The 17319-nt window shown below is 36.3% G+C and overlaps 1 pseudogene; it reads right to left on the bottom strand.

Annotated features, from left to right (window-relative positions):
• LOC122351444 overlaps positions 1–14543 on the bottom strand; it is a 33917-nt pseudogene extending 19374 nt beyond the window's left edge.
• Positions 14544–17319: the final 2776 nt, after the last annotated feature.

Below are 17319 nucleotides of genomic sequence, written 5' to 3'. Positions count from 1 at the left end.
GAAAACAGTAATAAAGTACTATTATTTGCAAACTATTAGTTTACAGTTAATTTATAGTTCATAAATTGCAGACTCCACTGTTAATAAATGAATTGGTTATGTACACAGTGTCACATTGCAGACAGTAGTTTAAAAAGTTTATTTAAATAGCTCATTTATAAACAACTAGATATCATTTAATTTTCCTTTTTTAACAACTTGTTAACTATATCTAACGCATGTACAGTATTTAAACCACTAGCAAACAAAATTATTAAATAGTTTACTTATTCTCTTTATTTATATCACTTTATTTTAGGTCATAGCCAAAATACTACAATACTACAAAATACTACAGCCTGATCTTTACTGCATTAAAATGTATTATTTTGCATTTAACATTTATTTATAATTGCCCCCCTTATCATAACGTAATGTTGCGTCCTGCCGTTATGACATCAAAACAATAAAACGCATTACAAACAAGGCATTTACTGATTATCAGGACTAAGTCCTTTTATGCATTGTGTTTCACTGCCATACCATGGCTGCAGCAGGCACAATGATATTACGCAGCACCTAAAAATAGTCCCCAGCGTTTTCAGGTGCTGAAAATTTTCAGGCGTAATATCATTAAAATCTTTTAAACATATCAAGAAAATCTGACTTTTCCAGATTTTAAGTGCTATAATCAGGTCCCCAGTGCATTTAACAACCAAGGAAATGTGAAAAAGAGTAACCCAGTAACTGTTTAGTAAGCTATTTTCTGCAAGCTATGCTATAAAAAAATGACATTTTTCATATCGTCAAATCACCAGCATATCATGAAATCGCTGATACGCGATATTATTGTGTATGGGTGGGTGTGGGCAAGAGAGAGACTCTCTGTATACGTCACAGGCTATTTCATAACTATTTGGTGATTTAAATTCTCTCTGCATGAGAGAGAGAGAGAGAGAGAGAAAGAGCTTGGGACCATCAATAACCAAAATAATAGACTTTAAAACATACTGAAAAACTGACGTTAAATATAAAAATATTTATTACAGCCAGTTCATATATTCGGATACAGTCAGCAGTCATACGTCGCTATTAGGACCGCGTGTTAAAAATCAGTCAAGGTGAAACTCATCAATAAGCATCACATTTTTGTTAATGTTCTGTAAAGAAAATGAAATGCTGGTGACAATAACAGCTATGAATGAACATAAAGAAACTGCAAAGAAAAGATTTCTTTTAGCACTCTTGACATAATTTGTAAATAAAGGTTTATCACCCTGCAGTTCAATTTTGTTGCTTAGTTTTAGAATCAATCCTTAAAACATTTCCAATGAGGAGGAGAAGCCTCATTTGCGTGTAAGTGTAGCCTACTAATAATAATAGGCACAGTAGAAATAATAACAATGATAATAGTTTTATACATTAACAGGAGAACAACCATAATATTGCCTTGACTATCAACAAAGACATCTGGTATCGTAAATATCTCTGACTAGCATCAATACACAATAATATCATCTATCGGCACCCAGGAAAGATAGGTACAGGTACTTGCTTTTGAGAGTCCCAGGGAATTCATGATGGCTTTTACATGTGGGTTGAAATAAATAGGAGATAACAGAATTGGCTGTTTTATTACCTGTTAAGCTGTCTGGTCGTGGGTCTATCCGCTCGTAGATTTCGTAGCTGTGTGTAATGTATGGATTGGATACATCATGCAGAAGCGATCTCGACATCATCGATCCATAATGCTGTGGTACTGCGGTCATCCCCGGCCTGGCCGATGACACTGACCCAAGTTGCTCGTCTTCTCTCACAGAGCCTACTCCTCCAGAATAGGGTGATGTGGTGCGGCTGGCTCCGCTCGAGCGGGAGGAACCCATTCTGAGCAGGGCGTCAGGAGAGCTCTTTTGAGGGATTGCAGACAGGGTGGACATAGGCTTAGGTTCAGTAGTAATTGGCAAGCCATAGGAGTTTCCAGGAGTGGCCCGCAGAGACCCACGAGATGGAGAGATGCTGCTTCCATACAGCGGCTGAGCACGAGCGGGCATTGAACCAACACGACGCATTGCACGAGTGGGTTTAGCCCCATCCATCAGTCCTGACACCTATAAGAGACCGCAAAAAAGTATGTCGTAATTATGTATAAAAAAAAAAAGGAGAGATCTTAGATTTCATTAAAAAAGTGCATATAAATGATCAATCACTCTAAAATCTGTTTGTACTTCAGCCTTGACCCACTCTACTGCTTTGGCTTTGTTTGTATATGTCATAAGTGTCATCTTATGACATATACAAAATTACATTCACATAGTAAGTGGCAAAACCTTCAGCAATTTTTTTTATTTTGGCCTAACAATTAAATTCTGAAGCTTACTGTATGTACAATAACCTACGGTGGCAGAGAAGTGCAAAACAAATCGCAATCCTGAAAACAAAACAACAAATTACAAATGCATTATATGAAAAAAGAACTATTTAGTCGCAAAGCACAGCTACAATTTCAAAAACAAAACAAGAAGTCAGAAAACACGACAACAATTTAGACAAACCGGAAGAGGAAGGTATAGTTTGACGATTGACTGCTTACCGCTGATTGGACCAGATATCTGCCAATCAAGTTGTGCAGGAAAAACTGACTTCTTGTTTTGTTTTTGAATTTGTTGTTATACTTTTTGACTTGTTATAATGTTTTCTGAATTGTTATTTTGTTTCATGGATTTACATTTACATTTGCATTTGTTTTTAGAATTCTCACCCACTGTAATAACCACTTATATGTCAAAACATATATATATATATTTTTTTATAAAACATGACAAAGTCATACCTATTAAAATGCACAAGTATTATTGATAATTGTGATTTCACTTTATTTTCATGGTTCCTTTAGTAGACTTTTAAATGTTTAGAATAAGTTACATATACTTACAAAATTACTTTTACTAGTCACTAGACTGTCAGTTGTAACACCATCACAATAAAGTTAAAAGAGTTAGCAGATATTACTCAGTCTACTAATATTCTAATGACATTTGACTTTGATTTCCCATACCCAAAAAAGTTTTTTCATTTCTTTCATCAAAGACATTTTAATTTTTATCTGCTAAATTAGCTTCATGATTTGATTACAGCCATTACAGAAGAAATTGCTAATTCAGCGCCTCCTGCTGGAACAGAATGATTTAACAGCACTTTTATACCATTTTTTTCTGCACATTTGTCTCAATCTATAAGAATAATCAGCCTACGTTACCATTCAAAGGTTTTTGAACAGTACAAATTAAAAACTGTAATTTATTTCTGTGATTAAAGCTGCATTTTTAGCATTATTACTCCAGTCTTCAATATCATTTCAGATATCAGTCTAATATGTTTATCGATATTTAAAACAGTTGAGTACATTATTTTGGGATTCTTTGATGAATAGAAATATCAAAATGTAGCCAGCCAGATAAGCCATGCGAGGCCCAAACCAGACTGAGGCACTTTCTCTTGTCTCCTGAGAAACTAACTGCTCTCTCCTTCCGATTAGACACCAGCTTGTGACAGATCAGCACTCTTTTCCCCAAAGCACTGCGCAGACTGAAGCTGGAATTGTATCTATTGTGTTAATAAATTAATGCACTCTCCAGGGTTTGTTTGGTGTTTTGTTTTGTTTTTAGCCCTCCTTTTCGTGCGTTCCTTCCCTTCCGTCACAGTGGTGAAAAATGCTGGCATGTTAGAAGGAAACACAGGCATGTGATCTCTTTATTTTATTCTCTTATTTGTCTCCTTCCCATGCGGCCGCTCCTCCCCAGCCAATATGAAGAGATTCTGAAGCGCCTGACAGAACTTAGTATCTGCCAGAAGAGAACACCTCACCACCAGAAAAGGGGGGAACCGAGCAGGAGCTCGCCAGCCTCCGCACAACCGCTTGCCAACGCTTTCCTGTACCGGATCTTTGCATGCAGGTCTCCCAGCTGATGACTGATAAACTGAGGGCTGATGAGGATGTGGAAGTATACCTACAGATGTTTGAAAATACAGCTGTTACTGAAGGCTGGGAGTGGACTGATTGGGCCCAGGCTTTAGCCCTACTCCTGACAAGCAAGGAACAGCAGACCACCTTCAGCTTACCAGCCACAGTGGCCACCCAGTATGATAATGTGGGAAATTCTTCCATGATTGGGTCGTTCCAGGCCCAGGCAGCCGAACTAGCACACCTTGCCAAACACTGGCTGCTGGACGGCAACTGTGTGGTCAAAACACATGCTGGAGAGCATCTCGTGTCCAATAAGCAGCTGGCGGGCCCCAGTCCAAAGACGATTGTGTTCTTCACCAGGATATCCCCTCTGAAGCCACAGAGATTAAGGTGAAGATCATCGGGAGTTTGTTCCAAGCCCTGCTGAATTTTGGCAATGCGGTCAGCCTCCTAGAGTTTCAACTCCTTCCGCCTCACAGTGACTCCAAGACCCTTCTACCGATTACCTGTGTGCATGGGGACAATCGCCTGCCAGCTTAAGGGGCATATGCCAGACAGGACGTGCCAGGAACGTGTTCTTTGTCTTCCGACAGGTGAAAGGAGGGGGTTCATTTTCCCGAGCCCAGCGGGAGGATGATTGTTGGCGACAGTGTTGGGGGAAAGTGTGCTTGGATGGTGAAAAGCCTCGGCCTGGACCCCATCCTCTCTCACACTTCATTGTGTAGAACAGCTTGCTCTACTGTGTCACCCAGCGGAGGGGGGTGGAAAAGCAGTTTACTCGTGGTCTCCAAGTCGAAGACTGAGACCATGTTGGAGCTAGCTAGAATATTCTTGATTGGCCAAGTCTGTCACCTGACCTTAACCCAATTGAGCATGCATTTCACTAAACTTCAGACATGCCTACAAACAGCAACTGAAAGCCGTTCTTTTCGATTCATTCAAAGAAAGATGATATAGAAAGGAGGGACAGATGTGGATAATCACACAAGATCAGTCAAGCACTCATTCACTGTCTGTTTAGGCTTATTAAATAAAGATTTTTCAAATCTATTGAGCTTTTGTACAAATCAATAGGGTATACATTGTTATCATTACTAGTAGCCTACACATGGCATTATCCTTACAAAAAAGAAAACACAAAAATCATGGTTTTGCTATTGTTGCATTGTTATGCGGTTGATATTGTGGTACTACTAGTAAAACGCTTTTAGGAGAGATGCTTCATTTTCTTCTTTACTTTTGATTTTGTGGTGAAACATGACCTGCACGTTTTTCATTAAGTTGTGAGCTGTACCTGAAGCTCAGGTGTTCGGTGGTGTCCTACAGCCTGGCCTCGGCCCTGGAGCTCCTCTGCAGTGTGGAGCTTCCTCCTGAAACAAGTCTCTGCTGACACTCGCCCAGGGCCTGAGCACTGTAGAAGCTGACAGCATCCTGATAACCACTGTCAGAGTAAGAGTTCATCTGGGTAGAACTGTGAGAGTTCCCCACCGATCCTGAGACCCACAGTAAAAAGCAGATTAGACACTTCACATTACAACTCAGAAAGATGGCTTTGCAACTAGTGCTCAGAGTGGTATTCATGTGGATGTCAACTTGAGAAAAGAAGGCAGGAAAGAAGTCATGATGATAGACAGACAGAGTAATGGTCAAAGCCTTCATTCGACTGTTAATATTTAATAGAAGAGGATCTAAAATTTGGCTAAGGTATGTGAAAGGACTCTAAAGCCTGCTGTATAAATAGAACTGTACTGCTTCACACTTTACTGAGGTAAAAAAGCTGTCATTGATTAAATGATACTGGAAATCCCATTTGGCTTAAAATTGCATGCATTCATGCATTCATTCAGTACCTGCAGATCTCCAGGGAAGAGACATCTCAGACGACCTAAAAACAAAAAAAGTCACATAAAATCAGTTCTAAAATGTGGAATGAGATGTGAGAGAGCCATGTAACCAGTAACAAAATCTGTAATAGCAAAAACTTCCAAGTGAGTTTTTGATAAGCTTTGCAAAACTTTCATACTTTCATTTTCAATCCATTGATGTTAAGAAACTCCCACACATTTAAAGTAACATGAGGATGAGTAAATGATGATATTTAAAAAGCCATAATGTAACAACAGAATTCAAGATATTATAAATACCTGAGCAGTACATCTAAAGCGACATACTGATCTAAAAAGGAGCAGCAATGAGCGACACTTATCACTTTAACCCAATATATACAGTATGTGTAAATCCAACAAAGCACAAGGAACAGTGCTGGTCAAAAGTATAAACACCCCCACGTGTAGGTGTGCTCTAGGCCTGTGTTACACAGTGTTTGTGTGCATTCATTCTATATACACTCTATATTGAACCAGTACCCCTATACAGTGATTTGATGTAATCATCATCCAGTCTGTCTGAAATGACACAAAAACCAGACTAAATCCAGAAGAACTGTGGAGAACAACATCTCCAAGATGATTCAAAAGACCTACCAGCATTTTTATATATATAATTTTCTTTTCACATCCTCCTTGCCATAACAAGTACCTTATTGTTATACATTTTCCATAACACAGAAACCAGCTTTTGAGTTGTGTAAACCGCACAACATTTCTGTTAAACTCTGACTGCCTAAAATCTAATGGCTGGCTCTGACAAAAAATAAATAAATAAATTAAAATTTGTCCAAAACGCTGTGCAAGCTTTATAGAGTGTAAATAAATGTGTTATGCTTCACCGGAACATCCAACAGGTGGCACATGAAACAACATACTGTAGCTCAACATCAGTTATTTTGAACCATTGGAAAATACATTAACACTTCATTGCAAGCATGCAGTGCAGTGCATCATTATTTTATGTTTTGTATATCATTGTCCTGTGTCAGTGCTGAAAAGAAACTGTTTGCATTATTTATTCATTTTTTTACACGTTACATGTTTGCATACATACAATTATAAATTGCAAAAACCTTAAAATACTGAGATGACGATGCAGGTTAACAGGTTTGTGTCAATTATTCAAGAAGTGGGGCAGATACAAGCTGCTGGGGCAGTCGTGGCCTAATGATAAGACAGTTGGAATGTCATGGAATTGCACTTGTTTGGTTAATAGTGAATGATGACCTATTGTGCACACTGTTGCTGCTGCTGTTAGCAGAACATAATCGCTATATTACAGTCTTTTAGCGATTTATTGGCACGGTCATCTGTGAGTGATGTCACCTCCCAATACAAACACCCCCCCAGTATTGTTCCGCCCCCTCACTTTGACAGCACTGATGTAGAAATTGGAAATTCAAACGCAAAAATAATTTCGATTCCATTTGAGTTTTGGCAGGTAACATGAACAGCGCAGAGAAAAAGAAAAGAAAATGTGGCAATTAATATTGCTATTTAAATGTCAGGCTCATAGCTCAAGACATGGAAAATACAGTTGCATTTAAACTTAGTTTTTGATTTAAAATGTGGCAGTCACTGCCAGTTCAATGCAATATAAATGCAAGATTTGCAATTGCTTATTATGCCATAATTTATTCTTTAAGATTTTTTTCCCCCTAGCACATAACCAAAGATATTTCAGTTGCATTTAGATTTACATATCTTTAATAATCCAACTCTCTTCCTGTACTTTTCTGAATATTAAATGGAAAAAAAGGAAATAAAAAAGAGTACTGTAAATGCACACTGTCAGTGGTCAGTAGGGTAATGACGCAGTGTGTTTGTGTGTATGTACCCGCCACTAGCAGCTCCTGGGGATTCTGAACTCAGTCGGCATCGTTCCAGCTGATTGGCCACAATCTGTCGCTCCACCTCCAATTCCCGAGTCAAACGCTCAAACTGTAGCTCCTAAACACAACACACACTCTCAGTCTCTGTCTCTGATGAAGAACAGTATCATGATTAAGCCAGCAATAAACACATACACTGCATGCACCATAGCTCAACTCAAAAGTGCTTAAAATACCCTCAATAATCACAATCGTATACCCGCACCCCTAGTGCAAGGTAGCTCTGCACTGCAGCACTGCTCTAAAAGGTGTCAACTATAAGCGCTCAACACACACACTATCTAGAGAACAATCTGTACACATCAGCTTCACACTCCCACTGTCTATGAAAAGAAAACTAGCAGATTTGATCTATTAACTTAAACCCTGCCTTCAATACTTTTAAACAGACCCTGCATTTTAGTGGGCCTCTGTGTTTTGGATAATAAAACATTAATTAAATAACAATGCAGTAACCCTTCGGAGAGCACACACAGCACAGCCATAAAGCAACACCACAATTTTCAACTTTGGAACTCAATACTGATGTGAGTAAAGGGACGGTCACATGACACTTTCTCCTCCATTGGCTTCCATGTATGTAAATGTATGAGAATGAAATGACCCGATTTGCACAAATTTCACTGTAGGGGTGTGCGATATGGCAAAAACACCACGTCAGAATTTTTCAGGCAGAATCATAATCAACAATTTAAATTAATCTTTAGTTGGTTTTTAACACAGTTTTAGGAATAACTAAGCGGCATATTAGAGTAAAGCTCTACATATAACAAAATATAACAATTACTAAAATATAACAAGACTAAAATCTTGTTTCTTGATATACATCTGTTTTAATATCATATTACGTTTTTGTTTTGTTTTTCCTTATTTGACCCCTGTCGAACAAATATAATATAACAAATCTAATATATTTTTTGTCCAGTAATATTCTTTTTATAATTATTTACAATTTTAGGAAGATTTTATTGTACCACACAATATTTATAAATTTTTCGTTAGATATATTTTCCATTACATTTATTTTCTCTTTTTTTTTGTTTTGTTTTTTTTTGTATTGACCATTCATATCCTATGTCTTTCCTGTCAAAAAACAAACAAAACAAAAACACTGACCCATTTCAATGCATGTCCCTTTAAAAGATAATGAGCTCTGCTAAGCCCACCAGGTTTTCCAAAAAAACACTGATCCATCCTTCAGTTTTAACTTTTTTTTAGAAAAACCTGTTTTAAACTGCAAGAACACAAACTGGATGGGAATGTGTCAGTAAAGAACAGTCCATCAGCGGCCGTGGGAAGGGTCAAGACTCAAGACAAGGCTGCTAATGTCTGGCTTCACTCACTCATTTCTTTGTCCCTAAGAACACTAAAGAACAGTCCACTGCTGCAAAGAAAACAAAACATTATTATAGCAGGGTTCATTTGGGCAGGATACACCGTCACCTATATAGAGTTTTCAGTCACATGACTGGTAAAGAGACCTGGAGGGCAAAACATCCACAGAACTGCAGCACAAGCCTGTCAATTTTCCATCTGTTTCAAACCATGAATATTTAGATCACTTCAAACAAAGACATCCATAAATTTCTCTTAACATCATCTATTTCTTATCTAAAAAAATAAGCTGCATCTAAAAATCATGCACTGACTACATTTGATGGTTCTTTCAAACAAGCGTGTACATTCTTGACATTATCTATCTCTATAGTTTGAATGAAATTGAGACGTACACCTGCAATGCCATGTTATGCCAACAAGGACAGCAAGGAACCTAGCGGTGCTGCGCAAGTGTTTGGTGATGAACTGAGCTCAGCCCGATCATGTACGTTCATGTTTTACAACATTAGAAAATAATAAAATATCCCAACTAAGCCTCTGTAGATGATGCCAAAGAGAGCTTACATCCAAAACCCTCCTGCTCTCACTCCACCGAATCCCAGTTGAGACCAAAATTAATTTTCAGGTTAAGATGGTAGCTTTCAGGACTGCCCTGGAAAAAAGAACCTCCCCATCTACAAAATAAGCTCAGGCCACTGAACGAGGGTCTTGCTGCAAAAAAATCCTCACTTGCCCCAATGAGCCTGGTTTCTCCCAAGGTTTTTTTTCTCCATTCTTTTGGTTCCCTGCCACTGTTGCCTCTGGCTTGCTTAGTTAGAGGACACCAGCTTCATTTCTAGCAATTATTGTTGATTTGATTACAGAGACCGTCTCTGCATTTAATAACAAATTGTTCAATCTCGTCATTATACATCCCTATCATTCTATTCTATTCTATTCTATTCTATTTGATCCTGTTCAGTGCTTTGATACAATCTGTATCAATAACAGTGTTATATAAATAAAAGTGATTGATTGATAAATCAGTCTACAACCCCTCTCTGTTCCTCCACTCAAAAATCTGAGGCCATCACTTTCAAAAATCTTCTGATAAAAACGTGTGTTAAATTCATAAATGTAAGTGTTGTCACAAGACTTATGGCGTTATTTGCGTTACTTCACTGCCACTCACAACTCCTCTCCTGTGGTCTCACGTGAGTGTAAAATATCCTCTGGATGTACACTTCAGAATCTCAGTGGAACTAGTTGTTCATCCAGGTTTTAGTTATTATGTTCCAAATACTAAGATTTTGGACATACTATTCATATACGTTTAACATATAGCAGGAAATAAAGTAGACATATGCAGATGCAGAGGCATTCATTTGAAATTCTGAGTACATGTATACCATGGCAAAACTCAGTTATGACATTACAAGGGACATGCCTGTTTGAATTATGGTGGAGATGCATATAGGTGCATTTATGTATCTAATTATTTAATATAAGGTCATATTTACATAGAGACAGCAGTAAGAGCAAAGCATATTGATGGTGTTCATCACAAAACCTTTACACTTTCCCTCATATTTAGTAGTGATGCCACGTGTTAATAAATGAGATCATTTAATAGGCTTCATCATTTTGAATTCAGTTGTAGTAATTTGGGATTATGGTTCAAAATATATTTTTTCCATAATAAATATATAACCAATTACTCTTTGGGGGTTTTCATGTTCTTTATCAATCAGCACTGACACAAGATGATACCTTTTATCCAAGAGCTAATCATAAGAGTCCAAATATGCACGCATCTACTGAAGGTAATGTTGGGCAGAACACACATATATACAAAATTGTGGCAAACACCCATCTGCCAACACTAATAAAACTACTCACCAATGGCTTCTGCCCTCTTTTATTTATCACGATTTTATCAAAAGCACATCATTGTGAATATATTTGTACATAAAAGACTTCAGCAGAAACCTAATGCATCATCTCGCATGATGCACGCATCATGGCACCAGCTCTTCAGTCTTTTTAACTATGAATGGATCTGACGCACTAATCATTAAAAGAACACTCATTTAAATAAAGTGACTGTATTTTTAGAATTAATAGAAGGGTGTGATGGGTTTTTTTTGATGAAACACAATATATAATATTCTCCAACAGCACAGATTTAAGTGATAAAATCCATTCTACAAACCTCAGGTCACAAGCCTTAGAAAACATGACAAGAAAAGCAGGATAGAGCAAAACATCAGTAGACTCACTTGTGACATCACTCATCCCAGCCTATTTTGCAACAGTCGGCTCTATAGTAACAGTTCAACCTCCCGGTCTGACGTCCCCTCTCTCTCCTTCGCCGGTTAAACTGCTGGACGGGTGGTTTTACAGTCTGGGGCTAAACAGTCTAAACACTGCTCAATCAAACAAGCGTCTCTTGTTCTCTCCTCTCCTTCATTTTTACTTTGAGCGAGTACTTCAACAAAACGAGTGAAAGTTTCCAGGAAATTCCTTTTAAAGGAAGAGGAAGTGACACTGCCCAGGTGCTCTCCAATAGAGATTTATTTCCTGTTGACACTAGTCAACAATAGGATTTGGCTTTGCGCCATATAGAGAGAGAATAGAGCTTTCTTTCAGCTTTTATGCTTAAATCCAGTGTCATTTTAACCTTGGTATAAAATAACCCTCACATATCTTGTTCTATGTTTCACGACAATATTTTTACTTGGGGGCGTAATTAAACCTGGATAGTCAGTTTTGTAATTTTACACTGTACACTATAAACCCGGGTTAACATGTTTTTTGTTTATTGTTTTTATTAGGGGCCAAGTACCACCCCTTCTTCTTATTTTCATTTCTTTTGAGCCCATGGCAGCCCATAGAACTGCCTGCAGCAAAGTTATGGAATTTAACACAGAGATAGAGGACCATTTTAACATTAAACATAGCTAATTTGATATGTCTAACTCAACTTTCTTTCTTTTTTTTGCTTTCATCCATTCAAAACTGCTGAAAAGTTTTAAGATGATTATAAAGATGATTATTCTTCCTATTTCAATGCAATTTGCAGGCGCAATGATACCACTGCGTCTGGGAAAATTAGTTCCCAGCTTCCAAGACCCTGTGCAAGCAAAAGTGTCTGTCTGTTTTCAGGCACTGCATGATATTCCTAGAGTTCCTAGTCATATCAATCTTTCAATCACTTTTATTTATATAGAGCTTATAACAACACAGATTGTATCAAAGCACTAATCATATCAGCCTAGAAAACCATAACTTTTCATTTCCCGTCAGACTTACTACATAACATAACTACAGAAGAGTCAATTTTTAAATATTTAGTATATAAATATAAAGTTTTTTAGTCTAATCAAGAGTCAATGATCTATGCCAAGCTATGCTGAAATTTGCTATTGCCAGACCCTAAGATCAGCTGAATTTATTCAAAAATGGTAAAACCTGACTTTTTAATTCTGGGGTGTTGGAAAATGTGTTTTTCTCAGTAAACCTCATTTAAATAAACAAATAATTGAATATTTTTATGGGCAGAATATTCAAATGCAATATTTTTGGAAAATGCCCATCTCTAGTGTTGGCCTTTGAAAAGTCTGGGACAAATCGGGTAGTGATTCAGGACAAGCCAAAGACCCAGTTTGGAAAATGGATTCATGGTGTATACGCTTATTATATACAAAATGTATATAATAAGTGAATACCTACATGAATCCATTTTCCAAACTGGTAGTCTTTACTACAACTAAATATAATTCTCATTCAAACTATACTTACTAAGATATGAATTCTATTTACTTTCTCCGATAATTTCTCTCCTGATTTCTTTTGGTTTCAAAAAAAGGATAACATTTTATACTTATTTTCACAACAATTTATAACATATATTTCACTTTATTTCTGAAAAAAGCCATCAGAAAATTACTGTATAAGAGTTACAAGTCTTGTTTAATTATTCAAAATGCTTCTTAAAGAGACCTGCGTCCTCTGACAGTATAGGCATCACACGAGAACATTATCTGTCACACCAAAAGATTTTTCAGCTTTTTGAGTGAAATAATGACCTTGCTATTCCAAGCTAGCCTGTCATTAGTAGTTAGCAAGCTGCAAGACACATTTGCATGATTCTCCATGATTATGTAGTTTAACATACAGTTTTCAATTACAAAAATATAAATTTAGCGCTATCACTTCAAAAGGACAAAAAATATAATTTTTTTGTAGTAGCTCAAAGAGTTTTTGAAAATTGACCTTGTGCACATTTTATGGGTTTCACAGGAATATTCAGTAACAGAATGAATGAGTCCTTCAACTATTCAAAGTTTCTTTGGAATCAGCCAATTTATTTATTTATATTTAAAATCAGGATGTGGTGTCACACAAGAGGACACGGAGAGTAAATGTATCAATGCTTCCAGATATCTATGGTGGAAAAAAAATATTGCCATTTACTAAAATATTTTAATGCTTTCTTTTTAATTTATAAAAGTTGTAATTTGAGACAGTCACAACACAAATCAATTTTAAAAATGACAATATAACATATTTTTATCTTGTGGGAAACTGAAAATGTCAAATATCATGTCCATAATCCATAATAATGCTTCCTTCAGTGAAAAGTCTCTCCCCTGTGGAGAGACATGGTTGTTAGAATGGTTTTGGACTGTTTTCACTTGTAATATGTTTAATTTCTATTCTCTTCCGGACAGGACAAATGTTTCACTTGAGAAAGCATTACTACGGTCTTGCCTTTTAGCCAGTTCAAAGTTTATCTTAATGATAAATTTGTTATTACAGACATTTGTTCATTTTCCAAGACATTAACTGTCATGTGGGTTACTTGTGGATATTTTTTCTTTTTAATTGGCTGTTTGGGCTCTTATTCTGGTGGCAGAGGATCCACTGGTGTCCAGGTAATTTAAAGCTACAAATCCTTTCAAAAAAGAACTCATCTCAACTCAAACAACTACATCTCAGATAGCCTGATGGAATTTTTTACATTTTAAGCAAATTTTTATCTTCGTAAACAATTTCTTTAAAACAAAGTTAACTTTGTGTAATCTCAAAGATTTTTTTCTTCTAAAAATCTCTGTTTGTGTTCCACAGAAGAAATAAAGTTTTGTACACCTAAAATGCAATGGGCGTGTGTAAATCACCAGAGAAATAGCTCATGCTTCTCAGGTCTGAAAAATACAGAAACTCTAGAAATCTGAAACATCTCACATCTTTAAGTAAATGTTTTTTTCTGTCTAGAAGACATTTTAGCACTTTACAATAAGACATTTTAGCACTTTCTCTCATTATTTATCTTCATTCATGACTTTCTTGCCACTGACTTCAGTTGTTTGGACCAAAACAGTTACCTGTTCTTTGACGGAAGCAAGGATATTGGTGGCAGTGCTGTCCGACTCCATGCCATGAAGTGATGGCAAAGCACCTTCCTGTGAGCCTGGATTTGGCTTTGGAGTTGGCATTCCTCCTGTCAACACACAGCACATGCCTGTGATTTCAGAGATGCTAATATCATTCCATCCCATGGTATCAAAAAATAAGTGATATAAAAAAACGAACTGTAGCTACGGCTTTTGCACTAGAGCAGAAGTTTAAAAATGACTATAATTAAATGTCTGAATGTCTGGGAAGTAACGATACAATCATGTCACAATTTAGTTTGGTGCACAATATGATAGTTTTTGAACACCCCAAAAATAAATTCATGAAAAAGAATGCTATTTAATAGGAAGTGCTGACTTCTAAAACATAAGTTAAGCATATAAGTTAAGCAGAATATGCACATATGCTCTGTTAAATACTGTACAGTTTCAAAAGATTTGTCACTTATTTTCAAACACACGTGAAAATTCTGTTTTAATGGAAGTGCATGATTATTTTGTAAAATAATGTTTCACGTTTATTTTCTAGTAAAATCAGACTTTTGCCACATCCAGACCAACACCACATTGTAACTGTCCTGCTGCATTTTATGCATCATATTCAGCAGCATTACATAGAGTGTAGAAGTCTACACCTGTTTTGTTATTGTATCAGAAAATTTCAGGTATTTAATATAATATAAATTACAGGTATAAACAGAAAACCACATATGGAGGTAGTCAGAAACACATACCATATGGCTTTGTAAAATGCCAATTCACCTGAACTGACAGACATCGACAGAGGTTCTGTTATATCAGTGTGTCTGCTGGCATTAGCAGGCACTTGTTATCACCGACTGAACATGTTAAACTAGTGTCTGACGGTCTTGAAACATCTAAGAAATGATGAAATGTGCTCAGCTGGTTGGTGATGCTCTGCTAAACTCTAGAGCAAAGCTTGAGAAACTGGGGGTATTTTTAGGGTGTGATATTCAAATGATGATTATTTTTGCCACCAATTTTATCAACAGCAGCATAATCTTTTAATGGATCACATGTGAACTCTGTCATAAGTTGATTTGTGTACACAGATCTGATGAGGCCCAATGTGTTTGACAGAGTGAGAGACTCCGCCCCTCTCCTATCAGCCAATCACTGTATGAATTAGTTAGCAAGCATGTTGACATCATCCACGTATGTGAGGTCAATCCCACCACTTACTCTCTGCTTAAGATTTATCTCTATTCCTTAGTAAATATGTCTCAGCAACTTTGTGAATAGGTTTTAAAAAAACTCTTGGCTAAAAACATTTATTGCAATTTAGAATAACTCACAAATGTCTTGTGAGTATGGGCTAGATTTATATGCATCCCAGACTAAGATGCATTTCTGTGCTGATTTTAACTGAAAGAAAGTGCACTATCTTCAAAATATTTTAGCACCACTGATTTAAGATGCACACCAGTATTTTTATATAGCCCTTGAAAAGCTGTGGCCATGGTTAAGAAACCTCTGTTCTTGGTCATTTGGAATGTGAACCAAAAAGTTGATGTCACTTGTCATACAAAAGCTAAACTTTAAATCCTTCATTTCAAACAATTGCTGCACTATATTCTGTTGACATGCTAAGCAATATTAGGGCATTTAAACATCTTTTTTTAGAGTTTTGTACAGAAACTGCAAAATGAAATTCCAGCACTACATTTTTTCGTTTCCAAGGATGAATATATTTTATGAATATATGACTGACCTAAAAATAACATCATCATCATACAACTGACATGGTATGAGCACAATGCACTTTGCTCATGAGATGAGACAAAATACAGATACTTGGCTATTTAAAAGCTAAGGAAAGCAAAGAAAAGAGAAAACTAACAAACTAAAAGCAAACAACAGCTTTTGCAAAATTGCAGCAAATTTAAAAGCCAAAAAGAAAAAACGTGCAGTGCTTATAGGCTATTTAAACTGTGGCCAGAAAAAACTCCAAACCAACCCCATATGGGTGATATAGGCATTACGGTGTTGTCACATGTCGATTGTCTCACCGTCACAATGTATTAATCTAGAGCCAGAACTAAGGATGATACTATTGGCAATCAGGTAATACTAATCATTTATTAATCATTTTATTTTAACAATAAAAATAAGAAAAACATACTTTATACTAGCTAATTTCCCTATATATTAAACTAAGCGATGAGAACAATAATATTTAGTTAAAATAAAGTATCAATACCAACAACACTTTTAAAATGCATATAGCAAACAGCACATGCAATAAAAGACAGACCAATATAAGCATAAACACTTTTGAATGTTTTACCACAAAATCAACTTTTTCTGTTTACCTCAAGGAGTAATATCATGAGATCTCACATGCTCCCAAAAGCTGGGTAGAAAAGGCTCTGTATATTTAAATCAGACATGCTGCATATTAATTTTTGAAAAAAAGATTATTTTAGAAAAGTGGCTGATTTCAAGGGACCATTCCATTCAAATTCAAATATCTTGTACTAAGTTTTTAGTTATAATTGTGTAACAATAATTGTACAATGTTCAAAGGCTTTAAAAATACATAATTCCTAGTGTGCAGAGGAATAATGAGTGTCCTTGAGAATATGGTATAATTATTTTGATAGGTATGTCTTTTCTTTACTTGTGAAAAAATAGTAATGATATAGAATCTAAAGTATCACATATATTACATATGACTGCATAAAGCTATAATAATAGTCATCAGAAATAAAATAATAAAGATTTATCAACCATTAGCTATGAGCTTTTGTTGCATCCTGTCATAAAACTACATCTGAACGTAACCTTTGTAAACGAGTCCTTCAAAAAGAAACAAAAAAACATTCACAGTAAAGCATTCC

This window comes from Puntigrus tetrazona, chromosome 9, assembly GCF_018831695.1.
Source record: "Puntigrus tetrazona isolate hp1 chromosome 9, ASM1883169v1, whole genome shotgun sequence".
Taxonomy (NCBI): Eukaryota; Metazoa; Chordata; class Actinopteri; order Cypriniformes; family Cyprinidae; genus Puntigrus; species Puntigrus tetrazona.
This window is presented reverse-complemented; position numbering and strand designations above follow the sequence as displayed.